The 13,614-nt window shown below is 42.6% G+C and overlaps 1 long non-coding RNA gene across 1 annotated transcript; it reads right to left on the minus strand.

The window, feature by feature from the left end:
• Nucleotides 1-3,587: 3,587 nt before the first annotated feature.
• Nucleotides 3,588-5,747, minus strand: LOC133269265 (uncharacterized). Its single transcript, XR_009743391.1, has 2 exons — nucleotides 4,090-5,747; nucleotides 3,588-3,862 (listed from the first exon to the last, which is right to left on the minus strand). It is a non-coding gene; the product is annotated as an uncharacterized LOC133269265 (long non-coding RNA).
• Between the last annotated feature and the right edge of the window lie 7,867 nt (nucleotides 5,748-13,614).

The raw sequence follows: 13,614 nt of genomic DNA on the forward strand, positions 1-13,614 counted from the left end.
GCACAGTCTGTTCCAATGCCTGACCACCCTTTCGGTTGAAGGAAATTTTTCTTAATATCTAAGCTTTTCCTAGTGCAGCTTGAGGCTGTTACCTCTTTTCCTATCTTGTTACCTGGGAGAAGAAATTAGACACCTTCTCTCTCCATCCTCCTTTAAAGCAGTTGTAGAGAGTGATACTCCCCTTGAACCTTCTCTTCTCCAGACTAAACAGCCCCAGTTCCGTCAACTTCCTCATAAGACTTGTTTTCTAGATGCTTCACCAGCTTTGTTGCCCTTCTCTGGACCTGCTCCAGCAACTTAATGTCTGTTGAAAATGTCTTGTTCCCTCCTAAATATTAAGTAATATTTTGGTTTCCTGATGGTCTGTGCAAGTACTAGAGAGAGAATAAAGTCAACAAAGTGACAAGGTAGTGAATTTTGTCTCTGGCCCATTATTGCATCAACCTGCTTTCACAGCAGCTTTTCCAGTGTAGGGCCCTCTCCCAAGGCAGTTTCTTACATTCTCAGCTGTTCTCTCCTTCCAATAGTAGACTTGCATTTGTTATTTGTGCATATATGCTGTGTTGTGCAGAATAGTTGCCTGAGAGTGGGATGGTTGTTAACTGAAGTGTGTCTGGCCCAAAGTCTGTTCCTGATCCTTCCCAAGAAAAGAAGGGGGGTTAGGAGCATGTCTGAGGCGTCAGCTGTGGTGTCCATATGACACGCAGTGTGCTATGTATCCTATCACACTGGGGTAAAGAAGTGGGGGGCAGATGAAGTGCAAAGTTCTTTTTTGCCACCAAAATGTTACATTTCCTCTAACTGGAAAGGTCTGACTCTGCTGGCATGAATAAAGTATAATGGGAATGTGTTGACACTTCAGTGAATACATAAAGCACATCACTCTGCAGCATCAGAGAGCCAAGTATGAACAGTAAAAGTGTAAATATGTGCTGTGTGTCTGTATCCACCCGTGCCACATTCACTGAAATGAGGTGCCATGTAAAAGGGAGTTCAAAATCACTTGGCTTTCTTGAAAAATACCAAGATGTCTTGTGAGCTCTCTCCCTTTGCTGAGGATTTGCTTCAGAGTGATGATTTTATTTTTCAGCCCTTCACAGGTGAGATTTAGCTACCTGAACATAGGTACGCAGTTGCATTTCAAATGACTTGGCTCACCAGGGCGCACGTGTGTAATTGTCAGCTGTTGCACTTGCCACATTCTGGAGCAGTAGCTGGATGGAGCAGTAGTTGGATGGAGCAGGACACTGGGGGTGTGTCCTGGGTTCAGCAGTAGCAGTCATTTTTCTCCTTGATAGCTAGTGCAGTGCTGTTTTGACTTTCGGCTTGGGCACAGAGCTGATAACAAGGATGTTTTGGTTTGGCCAAGGACTTTGTGAGCCTCATGCTCTGCCAGGGAGGAGGGGAAGCCAGGAGGAAGCAGAGACAGGACACCTGACCCAAGCTAGCCAAAGAGGTGTTCCATACCACAACACATCATGCCCAGGATGTAACTTGAGAGTTACCCAGAAGGACATAGGCTTCTGGGTCGGACTCGTTTTCTCGGCGGGTGGTATTGTACTCTCTTCCCTTGTTCTTTTCTCTTATCATTGTTGTCGGTGGTGGTAGCGGTGGTGATTTGTGTTGTACATTGGTTGCTGGACTGTTCTTGTCTCAACCTGTGGGAGTTGCACTCTTTCAATCCTCTTCTGCATCCCTCCGGGAGTGGAGAAGGGGAGAGCCTTGGGGGGGGGGGGGGAAACGGGACTCGATTGCTTCCAGCCTGGCGCCACTCACTGGGAGTGAGTGAACAAGCTGTCTGGCTAGGGTTTAAACCATGACAGGGTGGCACCAATACCTTCATTTGGGTGAGTGAATCTCTTCCAATAATCTGTCAGAACTTGGTTTTAGGAGGGTGCTAGTATAGGGGTACCTCTTCCCCATGAGGAGGGAAGTTTATTGCCTCAGTAAATACAGATTTCTGATATCTAACAAACCTAGCAGACCAGTGTATATTAACTGTGCTAGACAAGTTTTGGTTGGTTTTATCAACCTGTGACTAGTTCTGTATTAAAACTAGGAAGAGAGACTGGCTGATTGTCATTCCAGGGAGTTCTTGCTGCTTAGCTCAAACAAGCTACTTGAGAAGCTGAGTTTTCTATTATGTTTATCCATGTCCTTTCCAACCCTAATTATTCTGTGATTCTGTGTCACAAATACTGTACTGCCCTGCAAACCACCCACAGTTACATTTCTGGTTAGTTCTCTAGTTTATGTGTAAGAAATTAGATTCCAAGTTGGTGCTTTTAAGGTGAACACTGCAAGTAGTTCTTCACTCCAGCTTTTTGTAAGTGCCTGTGGGGTGGCTGTTGCATTGCTTGATTTTAGGCATGGAAACTAGGGTATTCTCAAGTAAAGTGGATGCTAGCTTCCCATTGTTTCTGACAGAACTCAAGTTTAAAACTGAATAGAAACTGGGAGGAAGGAGTGGTTGCCTTCAGAGGTCCACATGTAACCCCGCCCTACAGCATCTCTCCAGCGCTACGCTGTGTATCGCAGACTTCGTGGCTAGAGATGTCCAAAAGCAGTTCTTCCATTGAAAATACTCTCGTGGGGTGTTCACTAAATGTTTCTGCTTTCCACCCAGATGAGTGTGAAACCCTTTTATTAATGGAACAAACCATTTCTTAGGAGAACAGAAACACCCTATTCCAGGTATCAAGGGTCACATAACTCACTCGCAGCAAGGACTCACACCTCTCTTCCACCTCAGCACAGAATGCTGAGAAAGATACAAAAGCTCAAGAGGATTGGTAGGCTTAGACTCACAAAAATGTAGGATGCTGTTTTATTTTGTTGCATTGTACATCTTAAAAAAGAAGAGCTTTTAGGAAAAGTTGATGTGTAATCAGACTTATAAAGGCAAGAAGACATTGCTGCTTTAGCCACCTTGGCTCTAACATGCAGGACTAGTTCATAAAAGCAGAAGTTTAAGCTCTACATAACCACCCTGTATAAATAACCTGTGGTTATATACTAATGTACGTTTGTTGTTGTAGGACTTCACATACCTAATGGTGGATCAAGTATCTATTCAGGACTTTTTCATAGTAATTTTTTTAGAGTGCTGAGTGTCTCTCAGGGGCTCCTTTAAATGAGCCAAAATAAAATGTAGTGGGGAGAAAAATGAGGGCGATCAGCACTTCTGTTAGTTCAACCATAATTCCATTACTTCTGTCTCACCCTGTTTTCCTGGTTGAGGCACCAAGGGAAGGGGTTTTTACCTATCATATGGTACTTGGTATTGGCTCAAGTTAAACTAAAGCATTGTTACAGGATACAGTGCTGCCTGGAGATGTTCTGTGCCAAGCTGCTTTATTTCAATATGTAAGAAGGCAGGATGATGTCATATGTCACACTGCTTTAAAACAAGTAAGTAGGTATCTTGTGCAATGGTACAAAGTTATGGTGCCATGTCAGCAATAATTTCTGAGACTTTGGTGTGCCTTTGGGAAATGTCATTTCTAGCCAAATCTCACTTCCTGTTTCAGAAGGGGTGAAGCATGAGTTTTCCATTAACATGATGTTGTTCTGGTACATACAAAAGAATTTTAAAAATGTGTTTTTACTGCATTAGTTTTGTAGCACTTTCAAAAGTGCTTCCTTCTAGCTCACTGCCAGAAAATGAATTTCTGCTGGTTTTCCATGCTGAGTCATCTTGGTGATAGCCTTAGTATTGCCGACGTGAAAGGTTTAAGCTTCTGCTCCCGCCCTGTTCACATGCTGGCCTCTGTCCACGCTTCTGCCAGAGCAGTGTCCCTGCTGTTCTGGGTCACTTCTTGCGGCAAGGCTGGGGCTCAACACTTACAAAGTTCCAAACATCCTTAACAACAACAACAACAACAATAATAACACCGCAATAATGATGCATAGCACAGACTGCTGGTTTCCAGACCCTGACACCCCCTGACCATATGATGGCGCCTGTGCATGCATGATCTATTCGGTTGCCACCTTCTTGAAATCACAGGACGCTACTTGTCATTCATCAGTTCTTCCATTGCCCTAGTTATTTTGGCACAACTGGCTTAATACCTGGTGTTCACTTACTAGAATGCTGAAATTATGAATGTACTCTGGCTTTGTGTTGCTGCTCCTGTTTCTGTAAGGTTACATCAATATCTGCACACCCGATTTCCTGTACATCTCCAGTCCATCCCATTTGCATAGTAGAAGTGCTTGTTTTGCACCTTTCCAGACTAAGCCTAGGGAGGATAAACTTTTTTACAGAGTTTTCGGTATGTGGCAAATAACATACCAGCTGTGACAGTCAAAAACTATATATGAAGTGCTGCAAGTACGTAAGTTCTCCTCTTTTCTTTACCTTGAAAGGATTAAAACCGAAACAAAAACCTAAGCAAGTCTCTTAAGAAGGCAATGTGCAACCAAGATGGAATCACAATGAATTCTGATGTCAAGGAACAGGCATCCTGTCAAAGAAATTACCTCAAATATTTAAATAAATACATATTCTTCAGTGTCTTTTATAAAATACAAGGAACTAGAACACCATGATCAAGCAGGAGTGAAAACTGTTGAAATATTTTAGTTGGAATAATGTTAATATATATGATATTTACTGGAGGAAGGCTTCATTAAGAAATTGCATGGTATGCATATATAAACCACCAGCTTTTCAGTTCAAGCAGTTTTCTAAAGCCTAGTATACTTTTTTTTTAAAAAAGTACATTTGAAAAAAATAAGATTCACAAATTAAGTCTCAAGTTCCACAATCCTTAGGATTCAAATGAATTGGGGTACCACCTCTTATTTCTCCTTATTGCCTCTCTGCGGACAGTTGTACAGAAATCTAACATACTAGACAGGATTTCTTAGGTTATTTAGAAAGCCCCTTCCTCTGCCAAACATTACAGAAGTCTATGTTTAATTGTTTCCATTTATATAGTTTATGATGAAAACCTGAAAAGCATTTTCTCCTGCAAGTGTGCCTTAAGGTTCTCTGATTTTTCTTCCTGTTTTTGCTTAATCATTTATTTGACTATGTAATCTATTATGGATCCCAAAATACTTCATTTGCAATGTAGTCCTAAGTACTACACATACAGAATTAAGTCACAGCTTTTGCAAGTTGCCTTTAAAGTTTTTTGTTTTGTTGTTTTTTTTTTACTGACTAGCACTGGGCATTCTTTTGTACTTTTTCCTGGCTACAGCCAAATGCTGTTGACAGAGTTTAGGAACAACTATTTTTCTTTCTTTAAACTGTTTCCCATTTATTCCTTTGGCAGTAATTGTATACAACTTAATCCTTTATAAATCTAACACAGAGCCATACTTCTCTCAAAACATAGGTATGAGAAAGTGAACAGTCCTTCCACAGCAACATCAAGCATTCATGTGTTCTCCGTACGGTTTTGGCTTCTTGCCTCTTGCCTAGCTGTCTGACAATATGCGAGTTAAACATGCTGAGCCAGCAAACACCCGCACAGCCCTGCAACCATGTACCTGTACACTTCAGGCACACAAATTGCCCTGTTAACACCAGCAGGACCACTATGCACTTAAAGGTGAGTTTGTGCTCTTAAGTGTTTTGGAAACTGTTCTTAATTGGCTCCCATTTCCCTCAAGGTCCAATTCTTCCTTTACATTATTTGCTATGTCACACTGTTCCTTATTCCACCAATCTGTATGTTCACACTGGGAATTTATTTTTGCAGTTAAAACTTCACATTTGTCTCTGAAAGGATTTTGAGCTTGGTACTTACCACTGCATCTGGCAGCTTATGGACTGTTGAAAAGTGGCTCCATGTATAAGCAGATCACAAACGCCTATCAATTTAAGTAGAGCAAAGTCTCCATACCTCAAGCCAGGTGAGGATAGGGAGAGATGAGGAGCTTCTTCAGAGAACCCTTTCTTTTTAGAAGTTTAATCTGTTCTCTGCTTCTTACTTTTGCTGCATTCTTCAGTCCCGTTGGGCCAACCCTGTATGATATGCATTTTCATGTAAAGGTAAGAGATTACTCGATTCTGTGCCAGATGAACTAAATTTTCAGTTTTATGTAGGATCTTTCACCTGAGGGTCTCAAAGTAGGTTTGAGGCTCACCCAGAGTGCAGTTAATGCACCTATGAAATAGTTTTGCTGGAAAGTAAGTAACACAGCTTAGAACCAACAACTAAGGGTTGGTATTGGGACCAGCACTGTTTAAGATCTTTGTCAGCGACATGGACAATGAGATTGAGTATGACCTCACCAAGTTTGCTGATGACACCAAGCTGTGTGGTGCAGTCTGCATGCTGAAGGGAAGGGATGGCATTCAGAGGGACCCTGACAGGCTTGAAAGGTGGGCCAATGCCAACCTCATGAAGTTCAACAAAGCCAAGTGCAATCCCAAGCACAAATACAGGCTGGTGGAGAATGAATAGAGAGCAGCCTTGAGGACAGGGACTTGTGGGTGTTGGTCAATGAGAAGCTCAATATGAGCCGGCTTCAGTGTGCGCTCGCAGCCCAGAAAGCCAACCGTATCCTGGGCTGCATCAAAAGGAGCGTGACCAGCAGGTCGAAGGAGGTGATTCTGCCCCTCTACTCTGCTCTTGTGAGACTCCACCTGCAGTACTACATCCAGCTCTGGGACCACCAACACAAGAGAGACATGGAGCTGTTGGAGCGACCCTAGAGGAGGGACGTGAAGATGCTCCAAGGGCTGGAGCACCTCCTCTATGGACACAGGCTGAGAGAACTGGGCTTGTGCAGCCTGGAGAAGAGAAGGCTACAGGGAGGCCTTACAGCAACCTTCAAGTATCTGAAGGAGGCCTACAAGAAATCTGGAGAGGAACTTTTTACAAGGGCATGCAGTGACAGGACAAGGGGGAATGGCTTTAAAATGAAAGAAGGTAGATTAGATTAGATTTAGATTAGATATTAGGAAACAATTCTTCCCTGTGAGGATGATAAGGCCCTGGCACAGGCTGTCCAGAGTAGCTGTGGCTGCCCCATCCCTGGCAGTGTTCGAGGCCAAGTTGGATGGGGCTTGGAGCAACCTGGTCTAGCGCAAGGTGTCCCTGTCTATAGCAGGGGCTTGGAATGTTAAGGTCCCTTCCAACCCAAACCATTCTAGAATTCTGTAAAATACAATTAAAAATACAAAAATCAGTGTTATCTTTACTGCTACTCTAGCAGCAAATTTTGTTTCTATTAAAGTCTTATTGCAGTTTGTCCTTCAGTGTAATGGTTGGGTTTGTAATGTCCTGCTGTCTTGTTATGTATTAGAGAAGCAGGGAGGGGCTGGCACAGTCCTATTTCAAAATACAATGCTTATATAGTCACTGAAGCAGATTGCCCTCAGGGCCATCTACAACTTTGTTAACCAAGAGGAGAAAATAGAAGTATCTTTCAACGATCTGAATCTTCTCTAGCCTTTCTTTTGCAAGATCTGTCAGTGCTGACTTCCAGCACTGTATCAAGCTGAACATTTACTAGCCCTTTTACCTTTATTACATGTAGTCACCAACAACTCTGGAGGCAGTTATGTTTGATTCATGGGCAAATAAGGCAAATGAAATGTGAGCTTACAGAGTTACAGGGTGAATCTTGCATTTTTTGGTGGGTTGTTTTTTTTTCCTCTCTCCCCCCCCAAAAAAACACCCCAATGAGTTTAAACTAAGATGATGTTATTTGAATTCATAGAATAATTAACCTCCATGCCCCATTAAAAATTCCTTTAAGCTTGCAGTTAATAAGGAAGCACTAGAAATAAAATGGCCTGTGAAACCCTACTTTTAACAACTAAGTATGAAGAAGTCTAGTATTTGTAAGCCAGAGTATTTAAAGGAGTTTAATGCAGCCATAGAACTTGTCAGTTCTCCATTCTCCATAGGATGCCAGTGACCCCTGCTCAACACAAGGACCACGCTGCTGTTTAAATACAAGACCTTTTTTCAATTTTAACTTTTCAATAAAAAAAAAAAAACAACAAAATTGGGGGGGGGGGGTATTTTAACAAGGGCAAATAATCTGCATTTTGATCTCAGGCAGCTGACAAAACTGGAATCTTCCCAAAAAACATCAGTTTGAGGCCAACACCCATTATGGAAAATTTCAGACTTGGGAAAGTTGGTAAAGTTTTATGAGCAACTAAAAACCTGTATAATGTGAAATGTCAGACAGCTTCAAAATGAGTGACACTACACTGCACATTGCTAATATTTTAAAATAGAGAGGTTATCAGAGAGAGATCACAGCTGTAGATATTTCATATTGGTCTTACAGCATTTTCACCCATTTAAACCTACTGGGTCAGTACAAACCTCTTGACTTCTTATAACACCACCATATCCGGACTCTCTTCTCATCTTCATCTACAACTATCTTGCATAGCACAGCACAGGCAGAACAAATACAAGACCTTCCCACTACTCTTCCAGGTCCAAACAGCCAGCGGGTTCTTTACATTTGACAGAGTTCTCAAACACAAGTGATGATATCTGCATAAGAACCACGTCAGCTGGTTGTCAGCATGATATATCTGCACACATTTTTAAATTTCTTTATAAGTGGGAAGCATTGGAAGGTCTAAATCTGAATTCATTGTTCAGTCCCCAGACAATACTGAAAATACCCTCAGATCACAGATCTGCTTTCCAGGAGTCATTAATACCTTCTAGGTACACAATTTGCATTCATTAATCCTAGATGCACAATTTTGCATTTGGACACATAAAGATATGACTCAGGTGGTTCAATTTATAAAGTAATCAAATGGTTCCATTTACAAAGTAATCCAGTCTGGTGTGATTGTTCTGCGTTTCTGTCTTATCATCCACATGTACTCACTCCAGCATCTTTCTCACAGCCACAAATAAAATCAGTGGCAATATTACCATGACTTCCGAACTACGATGGAAATGTTGGGCTGTAACTAAGGCTCCAGCTCTGTGAACAATACGACTGTTTATTTTCATAATGTTACTTATTTCTTTGGATCTCTCAGTCCATCAACTTTTAAGATATTTAACATACTTTAAGCTATTTAACATACTGTACTGAAACCGAGTGAGACTTGGTGTGTGTAGTATGAAGCACCTTACCAAGGTCTACTCCATCAACATTTTGTGCTGAAGATTCTCACCTAGTCAAGTTATGAAGCTTAGTGTGTTTGCCAAGATCTCTTTTCCTTAAGCCACACATACTGGTATTAGTTATCTTCCTGCCTTTTTTTCAAAGAAATCCTGTGTTTCCTTTTCCCTTATTTTGATGAGGACTGACTTTAACACGACAGGCTGGCTCAATTAGTACCTGACTCATCCTGCTCATTCCACTCCCTGTTTTTCATCTGATGGAAATATACATTGGCTAAAACCTGTTGCTACTAACATCCTACAAAGCTCTTTGTCTGCTACAATCCTTGTCTGGGCAGTTTTGGTGGTGATACAAGCTGTATGAAAACAAGAACAGTAAATACTCGAGTGTTTGGGTTCTTTAGAAATTCACTTTTTTTTTTTTTTAAATGCATGTAGTCTTCAGTGTATAGCTGAGAAGTTACTAGTATTTTTCCTGCGTATCACAAGCAGTTTAGGGCACAGCAGTATTAAAAGCACAGCCTCAGAATCACATATGCAAGTTTTTGCGCTTACGCCAAACTCCTGTTTCTTGTGTTTCAAGGGTGGACCAGAGCCAGCTAAAATTAAAAGATGTTTTGTCCCAACTCTTCTTCAGCTTAGTCAGCAGCTACTACAGTTATGAAATAAACTTTTACCACTGTTACAAGCATTTTGCTATTCCTTTTTAATCAATTGATTGCAGGTAAGTATTGGTGTATGGGCAATATTAGAAACAACTGAAATAGAAAAAGTTACGTAAGACTTTAGTTCCTTGGGTAAGATTACAGTATTTTCTTTTTATAGACAAATTTCAAACAGAAGCTAGAAGACTGAAAAATTATTCATAGAATTTTCATGAAAATACATTAACAGAAGACTATTCTGCAAGAAATAAGCCCAACCCCTCCACTTCCTTGCCTACCCAGCCTCTAATTCCTCTCTGTCACTGTGGCTGCATAGCAAAAACATGAACAGATATCTTCAGCAGGCTCAGTATTCTTACTGTACAGTGAAGTAACCTTGATTCAACTCAAAATGACCACTCATCACTAGTCAATGGGTTTGTCAAGGTTGAAAAATTGCTACTGTTAAAGGCAACACAATAATGAACTGGATGGTAACTCAATTTCCTTGTAGATGAAGAAGCAAACACATTTTTACCTAAATGCCTTCAAACCAGTCAACACAAAGTTGACAACCATCAACTCAGCATCTTATAACCCAGGGCTGTTAGCAATAGAGGACCAGAAGCCTGAGAAATTTGGCAGGTTACTCGGCACACTGGTGTTTGCGAAGCGTGTTGCCAACACCTGGAAAGGGATATAAATAAGACATAAATAGGAAGGAATATAGTTCTTTCTTTACTAATTTTTTACAATTTATTCACATGTAAATTATTAGTGAGATGGATGCAAACATTCTCAGCAAACTTACAGCCATTCCAATTTTTCATGACTTGGAAGGACAAACTGTTTTTAAGATTACCTACATGGAACCTGATCATAACACTGCAATAGCCAATGTGATAGTTACGCATCCAAGTAAGAAATTAACAGCACATATCTTCAGAACTAACTTCATGCTACGCAGGAGTATAATTTTAAGAGGATATTCAGCAAAAGCCACCAACTTCATTTGCTTTTGTGAGGGTGTAGTACTTACTGCTGGGTGACACTAAAACAAGCTCTAAGGAAAAATGCAAAGAAACACTGGATCACAGGTAAAATTAGAACCAGAAAATAGGGGCTCTGTTCCCAGGACTGTGAACAACTGAGCTATAAACTTGTATACGCAAGTATATTCTGTCTCTGACTCAACCCAGTCACTATTGCTTACAGGGTATTTTTACTATGTGCCTACACCACTCCAGAAAGTACAAACTACAAAAACATTTGTGCAAATAAGTTATGCTATGCTGCTACAAAGTGGTGCAAGTGTACCTATTGTATCTGCAGTTTTCAAGCGAGCAGAAAGGGCTGCGAGTATCAGTAGTAAACATGGGTTCCCTTCTGGCAGCTCCACCAATGGGAGTTACCCTGTTCCTGATCATACCAGGTTGTTTGTGACCTACTGGAAACAGTAGAGACTGGGGACAAAATTTAGGTGATGGCTACATCAAGACAAAAATGTTTCTTTAATGATTCACAAGCTGCTGGAATCTGGCTCCTGAGTAGTAAAGAACAAGGGGATAAATGTGAAATGGTTATATGAAGACAGGGTAAGCAGCCAAACAGTCAAGAAACTGAGATTCACATCTTCACAAACTATCTAGCCATTTGGTTTTTAAAGGCATCACAGCTTTTTTGAGGTCTTCCCCTGCAATGACAAAATAATTGCTGAATCTCTGAGGGTAATGTGCCCTGTATTCTGGACTTCCACTCCCTACGTGAACAACAGACTGGTTAAGATGTCCTTCAAACATAAGACCTTACAGGATATCCCACTGTTCATTATAATCTTCTGGGCACATTTGTTGGAAAAACTGGCTTAAAAAATCATAGAATCACTTAAGTTGGACAGCACCTCTGCAGACCAACCTTCCTGCTAAGAGCAGGGTCATCTACAGCAGGTTGCTCAAGGCTCTGTCCAGTTGGGTACTGAGTGTTTACAGACACTTCAGAATCTCTCTGCGAAGCTTGTTCCATTGTTTGAACAAATGCAGTCTTCTTTTCCTCCTTACATTTAAACTGAATTTCCCATGTTTGTGCCATCACCTCTTGTCCTTTCACTCAACACCAAGAGTCTGTCCCTGCTATCTTTACTTCCCTCATCCCATATCTATGCACATGGATAAATCCCCCTGAGTGTTTTCTTCTCCAGCTGGACTAAGCAGTCCCAGCTCTCCCACCCTCTCCCTGTACATCAGATGCTCCATCCCCTTAACAATTTTAATGACCTAGCCTCTATGAAAGCATTGTATAATACAGGCTATCAGAGACAGGTTCCAACCAAAGATCTCATCAATGTATAAATAAAATCAATGAACAGTCTAACCATATTTTTACTTCTCTGTATTATAACTACCTTGCCGTTGATTACAATTCTGTCATCATCTTTCTCTGCTTTTGTTCCTTTGGCTTCTTCCATGCTGATAAGAACATTTACTTAAGCCTGTTTTACATTAATATCACATGTAGGGTCAAGCTCAGCAATTCTTTTTAAGGTAAATGTTTTAGGACACCCTTCTGCAATACACATCTGGGTTGAGCCTACAGAAGTTTAAGTAAAACTTAACGGAATTAAATAAAAGGAATTAATTTTTCAAGCAGCATGTTTTTTCTTCCATTCTCATATCATGGTTAAAATCTGCATAGTGCAGGCAGGGTGAATGTTTACCACATGCTATACTGAAATAAAACAACAAGCACTGCCCAAATTACATTTTAAGCCTGTGTGTTAAGATAGAAAAGTCTAGTGCCTAAAACTAAAGCTGAGTCAAGGCTGAATCTAAAGACTCATTCACAACATAAACACTGCACGTATGCTGTTCTGGTCCAGATAAGTCACATTTGCATTCTTTGATAAGTGCAACAGCCAATTTCCTCCCAGTTTGCTTAAATAGCAATAACAGGAGGCGAAGCAGCCTCCTCAAGCCCTGACCCCACAATTATGCAAGAACTCCAACCAAACGAGTGTACCTCCTCATCCGTGAGGTTACTCATGGTACATAATTTCTTATGCCTCAGAAACTTTAGGATGCACCTTTCATGGACGAATAGCAATTCTCTTCTTAAAATAAGTAAAAAAAAAAAATTAATTTCACGACAAGGACGAGAGCAAACCGTTACCCAGGACTTTGGTTTTGACAGTACATTATGTCCAGTTTTTTACTGTCCACAAAGGCGATCCCCGCCCGCCCCACTACTGCTGTTCCCGGGGGATACACGAGTGCCAGATGGCGTGGGGAGCGTCGTTCGGTGACGCGTGGAAGGGCTGCCTCCTGCATGGAAACCCGGGGCTGCGCCCGCCGCCGCCCGACACCCAGCCTGACCGCTCCGTAGCCGTTCTCGTTGTTCCCAGTAATTCCCACCGGTAGCCGCGGCCCACGCAAGGGTGACCTGAGGCCACGCAAACCCCGGCCCAAGGCCCGAGTCCGCCACAGTGCGGCGTTTCCGCACCCTAAAAATCCACCCGTCGCCCCCCGGAGCGCAGATACGCGTTAAACACACCAGCCGGGGGACGCGCGGAGCCCGCCGTCCAAAATCCCCGCACCAGGGCCCGGCTGGGCCGCAGGCCTAGCGGCCGGCGCCGCAGAATGGCGGCCGCAAGAGGTGGAGGGCGGGGGAGCCTCGCCCGGGCGGCGCCAGCATGGAGGGGCCGGGAGGGGGGTCCCCGGGGCAGCCGCTCCACTTCGGGGGCGCACGCTGAGCCCCGAGCTGCGCTTCGCGGCCGAGCTGCGGCGGAGGCGGCGGCAGGAGGAGCCGCAGGGAGCCGAGCGCCACCGCGCCTCCCCACCCCCCCCCTTACCGCCACCACCCCCCCCTACCCGCGCCGGCTCGCCTCGGCCGGCAGCGGCCCC

Source organism: Pezoporus flaviventris, unplaced genomic scaffold (genome assembly GCF_033815535.1).
Source record: "Pezoporus flaviventris isolate CSIRO_AGI_PZ_B2104156 unplaced genomic scaffold, CSIRO_AGI_Pfla_v1 ptg000015l, whole genome shotgun sequence".
NCBI classification, from domain to species: domain Eukaryota; kingdom Metazoa; phylum Chordata; class Aves; order Psittaciformes; family Psittacidae; genus Pezoporus; species Pezoporus flaviventris.